At 32.4% G+C, this 23556-nt stretch overlaps 1 long non-coding RNA gene across 1 annotated transcript; it reads left to right on the forward strand.

Annotated features, from left to right (window-relative positions):
- Positions 1-2689: 2689 nt before the first annotated feature.
- LOC146907450 (uncharacterized) lies at positions 2690-3831 on the forward strand. Its single transcript, XR_015019549.1, has 2 exons — positions 2690-2962; positions 2995-3831. It is a non-coding gene; the product is annotated as an uncharacterized LOC146907450 (long non-coding RNA).
- Positions 3832-23556: the final 19725 nt, after the last annotated feature.

The raw sequence follows: 23556 nt of genomic DNA on the forward strand, positions 1-23556 counted from the left end.
CCTTAGGCAGTACTGCTTCACCTGTCATAGTGAAAATCACCAAAGATGAATTTGTAGCCTCTGATAAGGTGCTTGGCAATCAACATGTCGATAGTGTCCCTCACAGTGGTAAGGTTCAACACAAAACTAATCACAGTATTATAGATAAATGTGTTTAGGGCAATATTGATGATCTTCATACTCATGATCAAGGTATTTCTTCAGAGGATGCCGGTGGCGAGCTAAATAACCAACTTGAAGATCTTTTGATGCCATCCCTATTCCTGACAGTCAGTTCAACTTGAGCAATTGCCCCCGTGGTGATCAGGATGATGATCAGAGTATTGCTAAACCTGATATTAATCTCAGTCTGGATACACAAAATCATAAACTTCCTTAAAAAATGCAAAATGAACTCCAAATCTTATCTTCTCACAAAGGAGACATTATTATAGTGTTGTCCACTAACCTATGCATCTATTAATGCAAAGTATCAAACAAGATTTAGGGGTGACTACCACTTTCACCCTAAATAAATGGACCACTAGAAGCAATAAAGCTCATTATTATACCTGCAATTACTCAGTCATGCAGCGTATAAAAGTGTTTACCTTGTTTGGTGGACTCATTGTTCTCTTTAAGAAGAGTTTTGGAGATAATTTTGGCTTTCAAAACTATCATTTTGTTAGTTCCTTTTTTCTTTTTTATTCTTTTGGTTGAACTTGGTTTAGTCCCAATTCTATTTTGACTTATTTTAGTTTTATTATTGAATTAATAAAAAATATTCGGAAAGGGTCACCCTCCTTGACTACTTCTCTTCCTCTTCTCCGAACAAGAATCATCGGAAAGGGATAACTCTAATTTGGCATTCAACAATTTAGGAGATTTCGGAAGAGATAAACGGGATCATTTTTTATCAAAGAGTATGGAGGTGGACCAAACCGTTGATGACATTAAATTAATCTCAATGAGGTGGTTTCTTGCTAGAAAAATGGTTTTCGAATCCTATGATGCATATGTCTTGACATGTAGCTTTGGGGGATTTTTTTTATGGATTGAAAAGCCAATGTACCTACTCTCGAAGTGTTATTTGTAGTTGTCTCATTTATATTTAATATAACTCTCATTTGCTATTAAAACAAATAATAAAAAACAATTCAAAAAGTAAAAGAAACTATAAAAGAAAAAACTATATATCAACTCAAAAAGCATGGTTGCTATTTTGATGTATAAAACAATATATCTTTTTACTAGTATTTTCTTTTTTACCAATAATTCCCAAACAATAGTAGCATGCCTACTTTGATTTTCTACTCACACACTCCACAATCCACCACCAAAAAACCACTGCTACAGCCAGCTACACACAATGAACAACTCTACCCATACTCCATTATAATAAAGGCCTCTTCTTCGAGTTCTTGTTAACCCTATAAAATGCCCAAACACTTCACCCATTATCACACATCTCAGTTTTCATTTCCATTCTCTATCTTTTCTTTCCTATTGCCTAATTTCTTCCTATTTTGCTTCTTCCCTTTGTTGTTCCTTGGCAGATGTTTCATTTAAATAACAAGGATGGCATAACGTGACACCACGAATAATCCATGGACAAGTGATTATGATATTGCATCAATTATTATGCATTTGTTGAACATGGACGTGATAAATATGTATTAGGCATAACTTATGGAGATTTTGAGTTCATTGAATCAAAGTCCGCCATACTATGTTCAATAGTACTAGTTAGTCCGTGTTTCAGCTGGTGGGTCGGTCATAGTTGATGAATTATTGTAAACCCTTCTCATGGATCCATATTCCATACTACGGCATTCTCTAATCAATATTCCAATAAACGTTTGAGTTTTGGTTTAGTAGTTAAGTGAATTTGGCAAATGCCTAATCTTATAAAACTAAGTTAGTGAATCGCTAACATGTATTAGTTTTTAGTTGTTAGTTTTGATTTGACATGTTCATTTGTTAGGTCATAAGATGCGATTCTCAAATTTACACGGTTTTTACATCTTTTGATAGATCATTTCGTAGATTTTTGAAGAGAAATTCCCATGAAGAAATGTGGTGTCTACTTATTTATATAAACAGTGATGGAATGCAGCACAAACATATTCTTATCTAACCTCACTCAAGCCTCTTTCTAATTAGTGTCTATACTTCATCTTTGTTTAGCACGCTCTTTGGTTTTCTCTTCTCAACTTCTCTACCTTGCTACCATCACAAGGTAAATATCAACATCACCATTTTCATTGCTCCTTCCTTCCTATTTTTGTATGTGGCTATCACTGATTTCATAAATGCAATTTCGTATGGCAACTTTTCTTCCTCACTCTTGAACTGATTAATTTTGAGTGAACAATATTTGTATTTTGGTTTTGGATATTGTTTGATGAGATACAAATTCTTTTTAAATTTTTCTATTTTGTTGTCTAGTTTTCTCATTTTGTGTTCAATTTTGTACTTGTATTAAGCACATTCACCAAAATATATCTATATAAAAGGGGCACAAGCCAACAAATGTTAAACATCAACCATCGACAGGGGCGGATGCATGTAGGAGCATTGTGGGACTATAGCTCCACATGCTTTTCCCCTTTTTTTTTTTTTTTTTTTTTTATATACACCCTCCGGTCACTATTATAAGCAAATGTTTACACTTTAGGTTCATTCAACAATTAATGATATATATGGTCTTTGTTGTAGGTCACATACATCATTCAATGAATAAATCTAAAATGCAAACATTTGTTTATAATAGTGACCGGAGGGTATATTAAACAAAAGACAGCTGTGTGTCTCACTCTCACTCTCTTTCATTTTCTATTCCAATTTCCTTCCTGTAGGTTGTACCGTAACTAAACAAACACGCCCCTTTCTCTCTCAGCTCTCCATCTCTTTCAATCTCAGCTCTCCATCTCTCTTAATTTCAAATTTCTCCTACTTCTCAACTCTCACTTCTCACTCTAAGGTAAGCAATGATTGTGTGTTTTACTTTTATAGGATGAAGAAATTTTTTCCCGTGCTTTCTAGAGACAAAGCTAGTTCTTCGGCTAGTCAAGAACCATCAAATACTCGACATCCAAGTGAACCACAAAATGAAGTTACACCTAACTCGGCCAATGAGGGTATTCAAGTTGTTGATTACAATTTGTTGGAAACGGATCCAGGACTTAGGTCTCCAATATCAAGCTATCATCCTAACATCCAAGATGAGGTACGTAAAGCTTACCTTAAAAAAGGTCGTTATAAACCTAGCAATTTCGTTTACCCTTGGTCTGATCATGGTAGACAAAGACGTAGATTTTGTAAGAATTGGTATAATTTGTATGATTGGATTGACTATAGTGAATCTAAGGACCTAGCGTTTTGTTTGTCATGTTTTTTGTTTAAAAATGTGTCTAAAAGTGGTGGGGATCACTATGTGGGTAATCCAGAGATAGGTACTGTATTAAATTGTGAAGAGTAACCTATGTAATAAAATGGGTGATGAATGGCTAAATGACCGTCTTGTAACTTATATAGAAAGAGATGTTTTTTTAACAATTAACAATGATGTTATTTTAGCTCATTTTCAACAGATGGATAGGAGACGATTTTCTTTGTAATGTATTGCACTCTATAGCAGTACCTTCTGTTGTGTTTTGCTGTTGGGAGTGTCCTTTCTCTTTTGGCCTCTTGTATTATACTTCGGCATCATAGGTAGAGGGTTTGGGATTTTGGCGTGCCGCCTATATACGGTGCGCTTTTTGTTGTTTTTTCCTGTTTTCCCGCGAGTTGGTGGTGTGTCTTACACCTAACTTGTCGATGAATAAAATTTTTCGTTTCAACAAAAAATAATGTTAATTCTTATTTTTATTATAGTTTGCATTATTGTTTGTTTGAAATTTTAGCTCCACGTATACTTGAAGTCTGGATCCGCCCCTGACCATCGATCTGAGTGATATATTTTTTCTCTTCTACGCAATACCTCTGTTGTGCCATGATTGAGTCTATTGTTCATTATTTTTTTGAGTTACATTTGTGCATTCTTCTTAATTTAAAAATTAGACAACAAAATGAGCAAGGTAAATATCTACCATCACCAAGCAACAAACACTCATTTTGTGTTCAATCACAGATTTAAATATGCAATTTCTTATGGTAACTTTTCTTGCTAATTCATGAACTTTAGTTTGATGAGCTGCAATGTTTTATTTAATTTCTCTAATCTGTATTGTCTAGTTTTGAGCATAGTCACACAATTCGCAATTCGCGTTGGTACGCGGTACGGGTACGGGTTCGCGGTACACGACGTGTGAAGAATTCGGTACGTATAGGGGTATAGAGCTTCGGTACGCTTCGGTTCGCAATACCAATGTTAAAAATATTTACACATCCAAAAGAAAAGAAAAAAACATCAAAACATCAAAGTTGACAGACAGCTAGTAGCATAAATGGTCAAAGCTGTTGAATGAGAAAAAAGGCTAAGTCCCACATCGGAAGATTTTAGAGAACTATATAAGAAAGCTGTCTATAAAACCAAGCAAATAGATTGAGACCTGTATAGGTTTGAGAACACCAGCTTGTGTAGCAATTAATAAATAAATAGCTAGCGGTGTCTTTATCAATTTCACCGTTTATTTATTAATTTTCTATTGTTTAAACATTTTTCTTCAACTAATCACCGTTATTCCTTCTTTGGAACGTGTGGTTCGGCAGTTCTTACGAATTCCACGTGAATTCATGCGTACCCAATACGCTGAAGTACCCGAATTCGGCATGGTTCTCTGCCATTTGCACGAATTATGTGACTATGGTTTTGACTTTCATCTACATTTTCCTTTTCATAAAACTTTTAATATTTTCATTGAATGAACGAACTTGGGTTGCTTGCATTTGATTAAAGGAATTTATTTCAACAAATTGATCATTGTTTCTGGTTGATGATAACTAATTGTGTCATGTTTCCAAACTCCCTTGACAAGAGCCACTCTGTTTGGTGAGATTCCTGCTTGTATTATGGGTTTGTAATTTTATACTAGATATGTTGTTACCTTTCTTGTGCTAAAATGCTTTGTGAATAATAAGTGAGAAGTTTGCTTCAACAAACGGAGCAGTGTTTTCTGGTTGATGATGAACAAGTTTGATCTACTTATCCACGAGAAAGGAAAGAAAAAATATGGATACTAATGGATTAATTAATTGATTTGAATTGCATAGCGTTATTTTATTTTCTTTGTCACGTCTTGTTAATTGTCATGTCTTATCCACACCACAGGGGCGGGGTCCATCATATCGCAAACCTCTATCCCATTCTTCATTTTTTTGATACAAATATTTTCTATCCCATTCCAATTTTAAAAAATAAAATAAGATTCTAAATATTTTTGTTATTTTTTTTGTTTATTTTCTAGATCTTTCAAAGAAAAAAAAATTCACCAACAAAAAAAAAAGGATTTGATACACACACCATCTATAAGAAATAAGGATTCTTCTCATTCATCAATGAAAAGAAGAAAACAAAGGCAACACCGAGGTAGATGTTATTGTTCCAACAACGTCGTATACGAGTTTGAGGGATATGATGATATCATTGCCACAATCATTTCTGAATAAGCTGCTTTGGCTTATCTTTAACCTATGTCCACTCCATCCGATCATGATTTTGTGAATAATAAGTGCTTTTCTTGTTGTGGCGGCGCATATTCAGCTTCTTGTGTTCAGTGGCTTAACTTTGGAACATTTTTTAGGGTTTTTGTTGGATTCGTTTGTGGTACAAGAAGAAGAAGGAACACGAACGAGGATCATGATATCGAAGATAAAGATTTGAATGACATAAACAAACAAACAACATGGGACTGGGAATGTGATATGGGTAGAGGAACAGTTTTACTTTTGGAACATTCGGTTAATAAAAACACCGCGTTGCGACTTCACCACAAACTCGACCCACGACCAACCATTTGCACTAGGCCTATCAATAAGAAATGTGTCAAGAAACATAGCACGAATTCACAAACTGCACTTGATTGTACAACCCATGAAAGTGATCCTTATTTTTTATTTTAATTTTTTTTCAAGATGAATTTATTTTAATTAAAGTGGGTATTAATGGTTATTTGATCATCATTAGGAAAGCATTTGAACATCGATTTTATGACTAAACCATCAACCATTCCAATGTTACCAAAAATCCGTGTACTCAATGCATTGAAATTTGCAATATTTGACTTTTTGAAAAAATAATTTTTAAATTTGGGATTTAAAGAGTGCATTAGGACACTCATTAACAAGACCCTTCTTTTAATTAAAGTATTATTAGACCATCCCCAATGGCGAGGTCTTCAACATTTAAGACCCGACACCTAATAGGTACAAATTTTTTTTGGGGGTCTTCTAAGACTCGGGGTCTCATTTAAGACCCCCATTCTTAAGTGGACTCCACAATAGTTTTTATTAAACTTAAGTGAACTCTACAATACTTTTTTATTAAAATAATCATTGTAGTGTATCTTTTGTTGAAATGTAAATCATACAGAGTTATTGGTATGACCCATTTAAACCTTTTGTTAGATGGTATCGATTGGAGTGATTAAGTACTTATTAAGTACTGTTATTAAAAAATTATAAAGAGTGATGTGTACATGTGAGACTTGTTTAAGACTTCAAAATTGAGGGTCTTCATTATGGATGCTCTTAATGATCATTTTATCATCAAGCCGAAAGCATTTGAAGATTACACGACTAAACCAATACCAATGAGCTAATATTCTTTGGACACAAAGTTATATTTATCAAAATCATTATCGTAGATGAAAACAATTTTTTTATTTTTTTTAAGGAAGCTGAAAACAAAATTCTAAAAAGTAGTATATTATCGAAATAGTATTTTTCTTATTTGTGAATACTAAAAACCCACTAAAAAGTACTTGAATGAGGGGCTATGAAGACTGATATTTGAGTTTGGTTGAGAAATGAAATAAAATATAGGAGAAGAGTGAGAGAAGGGGATGAGATAATGGAAGAATGGTATCTTTTGTTATAGTGTGATGGGAGGTTTGGTATAAAACAGGGAGAATCATGATATATGTGTCTAGGTGATATACATGATTTGTGTGAGATGGAGCAGGTAAGAATTTGTTTCTTTTTGTTATTCGGATAGCTTCTAAAATGGTAAAAATTCTCATGACCCAACCCATGTGCATATTGGAAAGGAGTGTAGAAAATTTAGGTCTTAATAAAAACAGATTTCATAATTCATGTTCAATAATTATGAATTAATAGCGGAAGCAAATAAAACATTGAACATGATTATGATCGGATCTACGACATATTTGATTTATCAAGATATTAAGAACTAGGGTATTAGGAATACCTGGATAAAGCTTTCATAGCAACCCTCTTTCAACAACAACAACTACGACGATCAACGAGAGAAGAGGTGATGATCTAAAACACACAAAATAGGGTTAGCGGCGGCTGATTTGGTTCTTCCTCAATCGGTACCTTTATGCCTCAAGTTCTCTTCAGATGGGGAGAAGAGAGAGTTTGCCGTGTACGGTATATTGGGGACCATAGTCTCTTTTATATTGGATGGCCATTAGGGTTTCCCATTATTCCGTTAATGGGCCATCCGGACATCCACTCATTGAGTCCATATCAACTAATTAAATATTTATTTAATTATCCAATTAGAAATCTAATAGTCTTATTACTTAATTTGATCACTAATCAACTAAGGCCCACAAATGATAAATAGCTAATATAATTATTGTTACGATATTTGCCCACATAATATTATTGGAATATAATAAATAATAAAATATTCCAACAATCTCCCACTTGGGCTACATATCTTAATAATTATATCAGAATTCTTTAGGCGCGCAACTGAATGCTATTTATCTTTAGATTTCAACTTTACAATCTGGTCCACCTCATACATCAATAATGGGACCACCGCGGCTGTCATCACTGACGTATAACGTGACGGAACCCCAACGACCACCATATCAATGCACTTGATGACATAGATGGATATGGATGAGTTACATAGATGACATATCAATAATGTGATCTCTAAATCATGCCTATTTCCAACTGATCCAACCGAAAACTTTAGTGAGATCAAACTGAAGTTTGCAAATTCAATATTTGCACAAAATGATCCAGAAATGGTTATAACAAAATAACCTTATGAACTTTATTTCTGCAGAAAATCATAACATAAAGTCTGTATCGATACTAAAACAAAGTATAGAACATAAAATAAAAGAGACTCCCACTAATCCAAGACATCCTTAATGACAACAACCATATGAAAGACCTTATGTGTCAAGTCTTAGATTAGTGGATCAGCTAGCATAAAATATGTCTCTCTACATGTTCTATCATTTAACAACAATAATCTATAAGGTGATGAATTTTTAGAAATTTGTTGTTAAACAACTATACGACTGAATTATTCACTATATAACTCGAGTGTTCTTTCAATACCTTTAACAATATGCAACCAAGTGACATAAATGCTTACAGTCATTTCCTGAGTTAGGATGTGTATTATTTACTTACATCCAAAAGCCAAAGTCTGACACACAAATGATCTCAATTGTCAGATCTCTTATGTGAGCATAAGCTCTCTTGTTCTCTTTAAATAGTCCATATGGTTGCCTTTTCAACAATTCAAGCTTTGAATTGCTCAAGTATCTGTCAAACAATCTTATTATATATGCTATTTTCAAATGCATATAAATAAGATCATACATAAAAAAATATTTTATAGGTTATTATATATGCTATTTCCAAATGCATATAAATAAGATCATACATAAAAAATATTTTATAGGCAAAGATTAGGAAAATACTTAAATTTTTGAATTCATAAACTTCCTAATGGGCAATATTTGTGACTGAAAAATCTCTCTCGGTGATTAAGGTCACTCATAACTTATATGTCAATTTTATTTCCAACTTATTGATATAAATCTTTTGTGACATCAGAAGGATACCTTGAGAGTAATCTCTAAGTATCTAAAACTTGATACAAAAGAAGTGTCCCCAAGATCTTTCATCGCTAAACTTTCGTTAGAGATTTTCTTGGTTTCACATAACTAATATATATCTTTGTTGACTAAATAAAATAAAATTGACATATTAAACTCAAAATATAATTTTACTCCCACTGAGCTTACTAAATTCACAATTCTCTATAATATTATCTCAAAACCAAATGAGACAATTACTTTATGAGAATTTGTGGTAACACTAAAGAGACAAATTAAATTTCTTAACTTAAAAGTGGATTGCATGACTTTGCAAATCATCTACTTTGTATCAATTGACACAAAAGCTTTATTCAGCTGCACCATATTGTATCATTAATGTCATCATTAAGAAACACTAAATTGAAATTCATCTTATGCAGCTCCAAAATTATAATAAGCAAACTAGTGTCATGACTGTCCTAATAGAGTCTTTCAATTAAACTAAATAGAATTTCTCTTTTCAGTCAATTCTTAATGACACTAGAATCCCTAGTTCTTGAGGGTGTTGAGTTTGATCTACATGAATTAACTTCTTAACTTGAAGGAGAGGAAGAACAATAATGTCCTTATGAGGTTCCAAATAAACTATAACAATAGTAACTATATAAATTAGTTTAGAACTAATTCTTCCTCATTCAGTTTTGTTCTATTACCATATCTCTCCCCCAAACTCAATATCCTCAAGTAAACTTACTAATTTATGTCTCAAAATTTCCAAAATTTGTGGGACGAAAAACTTATAGTATTCAAAACCTTAAACAATATAGAATGTCACAAGTCATAACTAAACTGACTCTAATAATTGAACTTAAAAGACACATTGAATCATCATTTGAAAATAAAACTCAAAATATCTTGATTTCTTAAAAGAATTAAAACAAAAATTAATTCAAATAATGATTCACCAAATTGTCTTTTAAATACAAAAATATGCTAGTAACGACAATCTAAAATTGGTTTGAAAATGAATAAAGAAATATTTATCGACTTTGTGCATTCTTAATTGACATATCTTTCAACATCATTTGACATAAGTCAGTCAAGATTACCATTCTTCATTTGCCCTTATCTTTTGAGGTATTTTCTGAATGAAGACTATTTTATCTTCTCTTCCTTCAACTTTTCTTTATTTGCCCACTTTATGAATTGATCTTTCAAAGGATCATTTCTAACTTTAACAGTTATAAACTTAACTGTGCAAAGAGAGTACTAAATGCTGGATTTTTCGAACAAGTCATATGATGGTCGAAATTACTGAATTTTCGAACAAGTCATATGATAGTCGAAATTATAGTTTCTCAGCAAGATTAAATATTTACATAATGTGCTCCTAACATTTTCTTTGCCTAATAACCTTAATGAAATACCCACTCTCCAATGAGAGCTTGACTTTCTCTATATTTTGCTTTAAAAACACCTTAGTTTAAGCAAAGAAAATATGACAAAAATTTTGTCATCTTAAATAATACCTCTAATACATATGATATTCTATCTTTATGATCACACATGACCTATGAGATTTAGTGTATACTCACTTATCAAACTTGATTCTCACATTAGATGCTGAATTTGTGAGAGAATGTGAGTTTCATCACCCTTATCTAAGGTCTAGATCCAAGAACAATATTAATATTATTCTTTAATTCCTAAAAGTTAAAGCTTTAAGAGTTAAAAATATTTAACTCAAATTAACAGATACATAAAACTGTATTAGCTTAAAGAGAACAAGGGTAGCAAAAGTACTCACCAAAATACCTAGTGCACCATCAATATTAAGTCTTTAAACAATAATATCAATTGCTAGTGGTATTTTACAGCAATGATCAAACAATGACAATTTACTTAGACAAAGAATAAATTCTTATAATTGTCATATGTTTATCATAATATATGTGATTGTAAACTCTTAAATATATAAATAAGTTTACACTCGCACAACATTATCACACATGTCAGTAAAATATTATAGAAATGTGCATCTTTATTTGTAAATAAAAGACCTTAACAAGATACCAAACGCATCATTAAAACACAATCTTTGGATTGCTAAGAATTAATTGCAAGCGGTACTCTTAATGCAATGATCAAATATTGCCGATAAGTCCGGTCAAATAATGGTCACCTTTGGGCATCCCGTTATTCACATGGATATAACTTTATAATCGACACATATTTACCCTCGCAAGTGCATAATTATCCGGCCAAGTTGCGCCTTCCTTGGGGCCGAACAACAACTCGCATGAATAATTTTACACTACATCTTTTGTAAACTTAATTGAAATCAATTTACACAATAGAGGTTACTTGGGCAACATTATTGTTTCAACTGACTCAACTAATTTTACTAGACAATTTTAATATATATTAAACGGGGTGATTAATCCTGTCAAATAATAGTCACCTTCGGGTATCCTATTATTCACATGAAAAATTACTTTATAATCACCACACATTTACTATCATATGTATGTAACTGTCCGGTCAAGTTGTGCCTTCCTTGGGGCCGACGACAACTCACATGGATAATTTCATACTACGCCTTTTGTAAGTTCAGTTGAATCAAATCTACGCAACAGAGGTTACTTTGGCAACATGTTGTTTCAACCAAAACAACCGCAATTACTAGACATTTCGCAGTAAATTAAATGGGAATGGTCTTAAATTTACAAGGCACTACTGACATAATGTAGGCCGAAATAGTTTTTTTTATGTTGTTGTGTAACTATTAGGCAACTCAACAACCCTTAAGTGTGAAGACAAATTCACAAGAATTCTAAAGAAGATGCAAGTCAAAAAACCACACCAATGTGTGTATGACAATACATTTACAGATATCGCATAAAAGCAACAACAAGAACCATAGCATGAAATATATTCAAAATGCATGATAAAAAAAATATTATTGTAGAAAACTTGATAACAATAAACTCAAATATGATAATCATGCTATAACCAAATATTCAATTTCAAGCCAAATAAAAATCGAAACTTTGCATGATCAAAAATATATTGTAGAAAACTTAATAACAATAAACTCAAATATGGTAATCATGCTATAAGAAAAATATTCAATTTCAAACTAAAAGAAAATTGAATCTTATATACACCAAAATATTCATGCCACAATTGATTCACATATGCCAATTGATTCTTTAAATAAAATAATGAATAACTCTAGACTCAATTAATTCCTAAATAAGGAAATATACTTTATGTTTATAAATAAACAAACAAAACTAGAATTATTATTTCTCAAACTTTGAAGAACCAAATTCTTACCTTATGTACAAAAAAAAATGTTCATAATATTTTGAGATTCATTATTAAAAGGCAGCAAATATATCATAAATATATTTTAATTTTTATGTGCCTACTTTTCAAAATAAACTTTATGTACAAAATCTTTGTGAATCAAAACTAATTTCAAATAGAAATTTAGCTAAAAATATGATAATAATATTTGAAAAAATATTTTTGCCAAAAGATTTAATATAAAATCAAATCACCAAAATCAAAATAAAATTCAAATCTTTATCGAATCCAAATGTATTTAGCTAACCAAAATTATTGCTTTTCAAACAAATAAAAAACAATATTTTCAAAATATTTGGAAAATAAATCTCAAGACTTGCCTAAATTCATTGTCGCCAAACACAGCACTCCATCCAAAATTAAAGATTGTTGCTTTATAGACAATCATGACCAAAATTAATTCAGCTACAGTAGTTTAATAATTCTCATTCACATAAGAAATCAATTAGTAATGCATGAGTCCCAAATACATATAATATCCTGGCCATCTTTTTTTTTTGGTCAAATAAAATCAATCAATTTCAAAAACAAAAAATTGCCCAGAACTAATAATCTTAGCTCAAGTTGAATTCAGGGTGGAAAGTAAAACACAGAAAATGAATTCAAGCATGCTTATAATCGATTCTTTATAAAAAAATGAACAAATTCTAGTTGTTCCATAGGCTTATAGCTAGCAACCAGGCAAAACAATTATCCAATCAAAAATTATCATAAAACGTTTCGAATTCATACGATTTTAAACCCATCAACTTATCGAGGGATAAAGCAACCACATAAATATCAGCCACAAAATAAAACCTGCATCCATGATTCAACTAAACATGTGCGGTTGGATAAATTTTAAGTAAATAAAAAATTATATAATATAGAACCGAACAATACCAAAGGACAAGAAAGTATGGTCATGGCATAAGTTAAAACCATCGATGAATAAACTCAAAGCCATCGACGAACAATCATCGCAAATTTTAATTCAAGTCATGGATGAATCAATACAATAAACAACAAATCTTAATAAATCAAACATGATTGACCTGCTCTGATATCACTTGTAGAAAATTTAGGTCTTAATAAAAACAGATTTCATAATTCATGTTCAACAATTATGAATCAATAGCGGAAGCAAATAAAACATTGAACATGATTATGATCGGATCTACCACATATTTGATTTATCAAGATATTAAGAACTAGGGTATTAGGAATACCTAGATAAAGCTTTCATAGCAACCCTCTTTCAACAACAACAACAACTACGACGATCAACGAGAGAAGAGGTGATGATCTAAAACACACAAAATAGGGTTAACGGCGGCTGATTTGGTTCTTCCTCAACCGGTACCTTTATGCCTCAAGTTCTCTTCAGATGGGGAGAAGAGAGAGTTTGCCGTGTACGGTATATTGGGGACCATAGCCTCTTTTATATTGGATGCCCTTTAGGGTTTTCCATTATTCCGTTAATGGGCCATCCAGACATCCAATTAGAAATCTAATAGCCTTATTACTTAATTTGATCACTAATCAACTAAGGCCTACAAATGATAAATAGCTAATATAATTATTGTTACGATATTTGCCCACATAATATTATTGGAATATAATAAATAATAAAATATTCCAACAAGGAGGACAAATGAAATCACACTTTTGGTACAAAGGAAAAATGAAAATTTAACAACAAATAATCGATCTCAATTATAATATGAATTCAATTTATTTATATACATTTGTAAATGTTTATACCATCTCATTAAATCATAACCGTCATATCATAAAAAAATGTTTAACTTTATTTCATCATTATTATTACTTTTAAAAAAGTCACACAAATGAATAATTATGATTTCTTGTATCAAACTTTTTTAACATGGTATCATATAGTGATGTGCTCTTTATTGATAAATGGTGTACTCTGAATTGTTGATTTTGACCCCACAATTTTCAATTTCCATTGTATAAAATAAGGTCTGAAAACGGGTTTATAAGTAAGAGTTGTCTCTTACTCTACAAGCTAGTTTTAGTTTGAGTTAGACCAAACTCAAATTTGAAGATATAATATACGGATTTGTTTATATTGCTGCTTCTTGAAACAAACTTTGGTGTACAAATAGAAGAACATTGTACATGCAGGGTTTTAAAAAAAGTCCATGGAGGCGATCTAGACCACAATGTAGAGGTTTTTTTTATTTCTTTTTGACCGCAACTGACCGCGACTGAGTTTTGTTATCCTCATTAGACTGAGGTTTGTTAGCCTTATTCGACTGCAATTCTCTTAAATAATAAGAATCATGAAACAGACACATTTATTTTGATTAGTAACGACACAATTTCACAATCGTTTATGTAGTAATTGCACTAGCTAACAGAAAATTTACACAACGTACGTAGCCATTGGCTTGCAATTGGAAATACATGCTACTATTCTAAGAACTTCTACTCACAGAGGTTTTGTTTGCAATATAGGCGATTACCGTTATTTGTATTTAGCTCTGATGTAGCATTCAGACTGGCTTGACGAATTTTTCGCACATTTCATGGTATGAAATGTCACTAGTTATATTAGTTAAGCGGTTATGGTTATCGATAGTTGTTGGTTTATCGATAAAGCAACAATTCTTAAATTATGTATGATCGACTCTTTTTGGCACATTACGTGTAAGACTCCAATCATTCTCTTCACTAGTGAGTCACACTGCTAAAATGTGAGCTGAAGTGAATTGTCACTCGACGTTATACTTTAAAGTTGAAGTGAATTCTGTTAACAAACCATTCCGAAAATTCTTAATATGGTTTAATTGGTGTTACTTTTCATGACAAATAGATTATAACAAATTAAAAGAGAGGCCAAACGTATACGTCGCTAGAGGATTAGTTAGAACAGAAGAAAGAATTGGTGATGCTGATGATGTTTTTGTTGTCGATGAGATGCTGAAAGTCTTGTTCTTGCAATTCAAGCAAGGTATAGAGGTTCTCAATCCTCACAAGTGCTGTGTTGTAAACTTTGTTTATATTTCAAAAATTTATTCAAATATATTATATTCCTTGTTTTAAGTGAAATATTTTTTGTGAAAAATATTTCTAGTTAAAAAATCATAATTATTAAATGTGAAGTTTTTTTTATTATCATTAGAATTCTTACTCAATTATTTGACCGGTTCTATGTTAACAAACCATTCCTATAATCTCTCTGAGTCATCAAAGCACACATGCAGTTTTTCATATAGCTATCCTTCAAAAGAATAAGTTGGCATAATTTTAGCACTACTTGACATTCTCAAACGTGTTGTTTAACAAATACACACAAGCAACACTGACATTTTTTATGATAAAACCTCACATTCAGAACAGGAAATGTAACCCAGAAAATTCACACCTTCAATTATTTTTGGGTTACACTTCCAGTTATATAAATATTTTTTGTCAATTCTGAATCTTCGGCTTGCCTGTTAAATCTCGGGGTTAGCGTTCACATGTGTATCGTCTCATTGTTTTTATTTTGCAGATTTTTGTAGCATTTTCATCAACATGTTGTACCACCGAAGAAACCTGGGTTTGATCCAACCCAAGGGAAAAGACCCGAGTTCTGTTTTGATGATGCTGCATACCCCGAACAGGTACTATTATGCTCGGTCTGGATAAACTATTTAATTAAGTGCTTATAGCATAAATTCTTATCATACAAGTGTTTATGTATAACGTATTACAATAACAAAATTGTATGGATATAAGCTGTAGGTTGTTTTCATACAGTATCCTAAAGAGTTTATGAAACTTGTTGAGTATAATAACGAGACACTATTGGCGATTTACGACTTAGATGTGGAAATATACCCAGATGTGCACTGTCCAAGTTTAAGAATCCAGACAATTTCCAATGGTAAATTGGCTCCAATTTTTAACTAAATAAAGAGATAAAAATTGGAGCCAATTTACCATTGGAAATTACCGGGATTCTTAAACTTGGAGAATGCACGTCTGGATATATTTGCACATCCCCAATAGTGTCTCATTATTATGCTCAACAAGGTGTTTGCGATTGAGTTTGATCATGGTATTCCCTTCAAGAACCAAGGGATCAAGCAAAATGGTATTCATAGTAGCAAGTGAAAGCGTGTTTTAGTCCCATAAGCAAATATATTGCCTTTATAAGAAAATTTTGAAACAGTAAGTCCTCACATATCATTAGATCATGTAGAAGAATTCAAAAATCTAGTAACTTAAATAATTTTTTACCTTTATCCAACTACTGAGTGCAAATTAAACATGGTAATCTTCAAAAGTCTCAACAATATTACATAAACAAGTTAACAAGCTTATGGTTTGGCACCTTACTTCTACGGTTTACACGTACCATTACCTATTACATAATGAAGATGAACTAGAATGGTATAAGACAATCACAATACTATAGTAGACAATACTTATCAACTAGCATGTGACAGAACCTGAAATTTTGGTATAAGACTTCCTGTGTATTCTTCCCTTTAGCTGCAATATGATCAAAACAGAAAAAGAAAAATTAAGGCAAAGGGTTTGGAAACAACCAAGTGGAAAAGAAATGCATCCACTTGAATAGGAATTAATTTATATACATGACTATGCCTACTCAGCAAAGTTGTCAGCAAGTGAAATAAAATAAATTTGTGTCTGAATAAATGTCAATAGAAAAGATCCAAACAAAGTTAAGACGACACATACAATGACATGAATGAAAGCAAACCAAAAATATGTCTGCCAATCTGGAACAATACACAAACATCTTAATTAGTATGGTTCACATTGAATTTTATAGCACTAGAGAACTTACATAATCACATAAGTAAAAACGCAACCTAGATTGCAATAAAAAATCAAAATAGATATAATTAGGCAAATACATAGAAAGATTACATAGTATATCAAACATAGTTAAGGTGACAGCTGAGATGTCATACACTTCTTTGAAAATTCGAACATGGTAGTAATGGAAAAGAAGTTTTTGATAGAAACAAAAGCCAAAGAAAAATATATAATCATAGATCATCGTGCGCCGCTGCATGAAGTTTGGATATGGGGTCACTCTTATTTTAAAAAAAGGATGAAGAGGACGATGGAGACAATGAAACTAAAAAATATTATGATTCTAATTGCCGGGAAAGATTAAGGCAATTAGAATGGCAACATTCTTTTGTTACAGTGTCTCCATCCTCCTCTTCATCCTTTTCAAAAGAACAATGATCCAATATCTAAACTTCATGCGAAAATGCACGATAGGAATGATGTGTGATCATATATTCTTCTTTTGGCTGTATTTCTACCAAAGACTTCTATTCCACTATTACCATGTTCGAATTCTCAAAGAAGAATACGGTGTTTCAGTTGTCACCTTAACTATATTTGGCATACTCGTTATTATTATTCTCTTTATGTATTTGCCTAATCATATATATATATATATATATATATATATATATATATATATATATATATATATATATATATATATTTTGATGAAGTAGCTATTGCGATTTAAGTTGGTTTTTTACTTTTTTGATTAGCATTAGTTATTTTAATGTTAGTGTTAGGGATGTATGTTATTTTGATTAAAAATGAACATCGTCATATTATGATCTTGAGTTATATTGATACATAGGTTCAATATGTACCTAGAACTGAAAGCTAGATGATTAGGCCTTGTTCTGTTCTTGAAATCCTTCTTACACTGTGTCCTGCTAATTTAGTAAAAGATTGTGTCTGAAGTAAATTATAGACTTTTCCAGTTTTGGAATCCTTGAGCAAAACTCATGTTTGGTTATAAGTGCATCGGTTCATTATATTCATATTAATTGTTTGTAATTGCTTCGAAGTATATTCCCAGATGTTTATAATTGTATATCATTGAAAGATAATTGTCTGTTGGGACAAAAAAAAATATTAAAAGTTGTCTGTATCATTAGACATGTTAACTGGTTTGTAGCATTGATTAACTTATCTAGAAAATAAACTGCTGAAAATTCTAAATAGTACAATTTCAATTTGAATTCCTTATTGGAAGTAAATTGGCATAAATATCTTTGTTTTGTTTATGGTGAAGAGCCCTATCATTTGATACTTACGAACAAAGAGCCCTTGTCATCTGGAGTTCGATTTGAAAGTAAGTAAAGGTTGACCATGAATATTTTGAGTCAAAGATCGTTAACCATCTAGCTTGTTTTTCAAGAAAAGTCATTGTACTTTTAAATTGACATTTTCCAGTAATGATTTTTGTTTATCATTTTCCCTTAAATTTCATGCACATGTTGGCTGTACTTTGACAAATTGTCATTTTCAATAGTCTTATTCTTGTTTTCCACTACTATCTGTGCATCAAAGAGGTTTTTGCTTTCCACATGAAAAGAAAGCAAATGTATAGTTTCTCTCCATTTTTCCTATTTTTTTCCTTTCTATTCGATATATTATTCAACATGATTTAGTGGCCGAAAACAATTCGTTTTTTGATATATTATTCTTTCGGAACGTATCTTTGAGGATATCTTGGTGGAACACAAAGGATTTTCTTCTTACGTGGAGGTAGTATGTGAAAAGATGCCAGATTTTTGTGCTAATCGTAAAACCATTGGTCATTTTATTCACTAATGCATAGATATCTTCCTTTGGTGGAAGAGTTGAAGGATCTCAAGCAACATAGCAATCTAAATATGTATAAAGGTAAAAAGCCTGAAGAAGATGCCAAAATATCTTGACAAATAAAACCAGAATTCAACATGGATTTTGATGTCTTGTAGAACAAGTCTTTGATTATCAAAGAGCCAAGGGACTCAAACAAAATATCTACATCTTTTCATTATGCTTGCACAATGTCACATATGAGATTGTCGAGCATTCCTTAGGCAGTACTGCTTCACCTGTCATAGTGAAAATAACCAAAGATGAATTTGTAGCCTCTGATAAGGTGCTTGGCAATCAACATGTCGATAGTGTCCCTCACAGTGGTAAGGTTCAACACAAAACTAATCACAGTATTATAGATAAATGTGTTTAGGGCAATATTGATGATGTTCATACTCATGATCAAGGTATTTCTTCAGAGGATGCCGGTGGCGAGCTAAATAACCAACTTGAAGATCTTTTGATGCCAACCCTATTCCTGACAGTCAGTTCAACTTGAGCAATTGCCCGTGGTGATCAGGATGATGATCAGAGTATTGCTAAACCTGATATTAATCTCAGTCTGGATACACAAAATCATAAACTTCCATAAATGCAAAATGAACTCCAAATCTTATCTTCTCACAAAGGAGACATTATTATAGTGTTGTCCACTAACCCATGCATCTATTAATGCAAAGTATCAAACAAGATTTAGGGTGACTACCACTTTCACCCTAAATAAATGGACCTCTAGAAGCAATAAAGCTCATTATACCTGCAATTACTCAGTCATGCAGCTTATAAAAGTGTTTACCTTGTTTGGTGGACTCATTGTTCTCTTTAAGAAGAGTTTTGGAGATAATTTTGGCTTTCAAAACTATCATTTTGTTAGTTCCTTTTTTCTTTTTTATTCTTTTGGTTGAACTTGGTTTAGTCCCAATTCTATTTTGACTTATTTTAGTTTTATTATTTAATTAATAAAAAATATTCGGAAAGGGTCACCCTCCTTGACTACTTCTCTTCCTCTTCTCCGAACAAGAATCATCGGAAAGGGATAACTCTAATTTGGCATTCAACAATTTAGGAGATTTAGGAAGAGATAAATGGGATCATTTTTTATCAAAGAGTATGGAGGTGGAACAAACCGTTGACGACATTAAATTAATCTCAACGAGGTGGTTTCTTGCTAGAAAAACGGTTTTCGAATCCTGTTGGAACACTAGTTAATTCTAGTGAGAAAAATTGGAAAGAAAACACTATGAAAGAACTAGTGTGTGGGTGTGACTTAAAAATGTCCCACATTGGAGAGTCACCCCAACTAGAAAGTGTTTATATAAGGGTAGAGTGACCTCCAAGGGTGTGCCCTTGGGGTACCCACTTTTGTGAACGGGTGAACGCTTACTAAAATATATAATATATATCACGCGCAACGCCGCCGCCGTCTGACCGACCGGGCCGGGCTTGAGTGTGGGTCGTGGGTGGGTCAAAAATAATATATTGCGAAAGCGTTATGCGTAACAATTGAATGTGTTACCATCCGACCCGATCCAAAACGCGTATCCAAAAACTTCCGGATATATCCAATTAAGAAACAAAACGCGTTTGCTTAAGGATTAATTAAGCAGACTTAATCCCTAAGTCACGCGTATTTTTTGTTACGAACTCTGCCTATAAATGGAGAGCTCGCCCCACTCATTCTTCACACAAAATCTCACAGTAACAAAACGCGTTTGCTTAAGGATTAATTAAGCAGACTTAATCCCTAAGTCACGCGTATTTTTTGTTACGAACTCTGCCTATAAATGGAGAGCTCGCCCCACTCATTCTTCACACAAAATCTCACAGTCGATGCTTCCTGTGCGGTTTCTCTCTTCTCCCTCCGATTTGTGTTAACGAATCATTCTTCATCTTCTACTCCTTTCTGTCCCGTCGGTTTCGAATAGAGCGGTTACGTACCGTATCGAGTGGCTTCGATCAAACGATTGAACCATACTTTGAGGTGCGAAGACTTAGAGATTTGGTAATGCTGAACGAAAGACTCACAACATTTTTACAAGTGCCAAACCTCTGCTGAAATTGTTCTGCATTCACTTAGAATTTCTGTGTCTCAAAGTCATATCTTAGAAATTCTTAAGTTATTGAGTCTGTATCTGATTTGTATTGTGAGCACCTCTGATTGTATATCAAGTGTTCAACCTTAAACAATTTTCTGTGTAATTTTGTTTAGTTAGAAGTCTCTTGCAGTTGTGCTTGAGCAGGGAAGTCTCTTGATTGTGTTCTTGAGCATAGGAAGACTCTTGCAAAGTGTGCTTGAGCAAAGGAAGTCTCTTGCAGGTGTGCTTGAGCAATTGTAATCAGATATTACTCTTAGTGAAATCTCCTTGGAAGTGCAAGGGGGACTGGACTACTTCCGGTTTGTGGAAGGAACCAGTATAATTGCTTTGTGTCTTTCTTCTTCTTCTCTCTCTCTCTCTCTCTCTCTCTCTCTCTCTCTCTCTCTCTCTGTTTTATTCCGCTGCGTTCAGATTCTGATTATCACTTCAGAAGCTGTTTCACTTAGCTTCTGATCAGTGTGTTCAGTTTTAGGAGAAACGAAGAATTTTTCAAAACACAATTCAACTCCCCTTCTTGTGTTTTTCTCACCTTCAGATTGTACAACCCATGAAAGTGATGCTTATTTTTTATTTTAGTTTTTTTCAAGAAGATGAATTTATTTTAATTAAAGTGGGTATTAATGGTTATTTGATCATCATTAGGAAAGCATTTGAACATCGATTTTATGACTAAACCATCAACCATTCCAATGTTACCAAAAATCCGTGTACTCAATGCATTGAAATTTGCAATATTTGACTTTTTGAAAAAATAATTTCTAAATTTGGGATTTAAAGAGTGCATTAGGACACTCACTAACAAGACCCTTCTTTTAATTAAAGTATTATTAGACCATCCCCAATGGCGACTTCAGCATTTAAGACCCGACACCTAATAGGTACAAATTTTTTTTGGGGGTCTTCTAAGACTCGGGGTCTCACTTAAGACCCCCATTCTTAAGTGGACTCCACAATAGTTTTTATTAAACTTAAGTGGACTCTACAATATTTTTTTATTAAAATAATCATTGTAGTGTATCTTTTGTTGAAATGTAAATCATATAGAGTTATTGGTAGGACCCATTTAAACCTTTTGTTAGAGGGTATCGATTGGAGTGATTAAGTACTTATTAAGTACTGTTATTAAAAAATTATAAAGAGTGATGTGTACATGTACAGACCTGTTTAAGACTTCATTATGGATGCTCTTAATGATCATTTTATCATCAAGCCGAAAGCATTTGAAGATTACACAACTAAACCAATACCAATGAGCTATATTGAAAAGCAAATTCCAAATCTGCCCTACATGAAAAAGAAAGTCCAAAATTGCCCTACTTTTTCTCTCTCTCTTTATTCCCCGCAAAATGAAATTGCTGGGAAGGACACCCCCCAAACCTGTTTTGCGGGGAATAACATAATAAGACAAAAAAACAGGGTCTTCCCCCCAAAATGAAATTGCTGGGAAGGATACCCCCCAAATCTGTTTTGCGGGGAATAACATAATAAGACAAAAAAACAGGGCCTTCCCCCCAAAACGAAATTGCTGGGAAGGACACCCCCCAAACCTGTTTTGCGGGGAATAAAGAGAAAGAGAAAAAGTAGGGCAGTTTTGGACTTTCTTTTTCATGTAGGGCAGATTTGGAATTTGCTTTTCAATATAGGGCAGACAAAAAAAAATTCCACAAAGTTATATTTATCAAAATCATTATCGTAGATGAAAACAATTTTTTTATTTTTTTTAAGGAAGCTGAAAACAAAATTCTAAAAAAGTAGTATATTATCGAAATAGTATTTTTCTTATTTGTCGATACTAAAAACCCACTAAAAAGTACTTGAATGAGGGGCTATGAAGACTGATATTTGAGTTTGGTAGAGAAATGAAATAAAATATAGGAGAAGAGTGAGAGAAGGGGATGAGATAATGGAAGAATGGTATCTTTTGTTAGTGTGATGGGAGGTTTGGTATAAAACAGGGAGAATCATGATATATGTGTTTAGGTGAGATACATGATTTGTGTGAGATGGAGCAGGTAAGAATTTGTTTCTTTTTGTTATTCGGATAGCTTCTAAAATGGTAAAAATTCTCATGACCCAACCCATGTGCATATTGGAAAGGAGGACAAATGAAATCACACTTTTGGTACAAAGGAAAAATGAAAATTTAACAACAAATAATCGATCTCAATTAGAATATGAATTCAATTTATATACATTTGTAAATGTTTATAACTGTCATTAAATCATAACTGTCATATCATAAAAAAATGTTTAACTTTATTTCATCATTATTATTACTTTTAAAAAAGTCACACAAATGAATAATTATGATTTCTTGTATCAAACTTTTTTAACATGGTATCATATAGTGGTGTGCTCCCATTGAGTACTGTGACACCCTAAATCCCAAAATAATTATTACTATTATTTATTCAAAAATAGAGTAATATTCGTAGTGAGAATTGTCAAATAAAAAAAACTTTCAAATTAATATAAAAATTTTT

Source organism: Medicago sativa, chromosome 7 (genome assembly GCF_051527215.1).
Source record: "Medicago sativa cultivar Bolivia chromosome 7, Bolivia_mono, whole genome shotgun sequence".
NCBI lineage: Eukaryota > Viridiplantae > Streptophyta > Magnoliopsida > Fabales > Fabaceae > Medicago > Medicago sativa.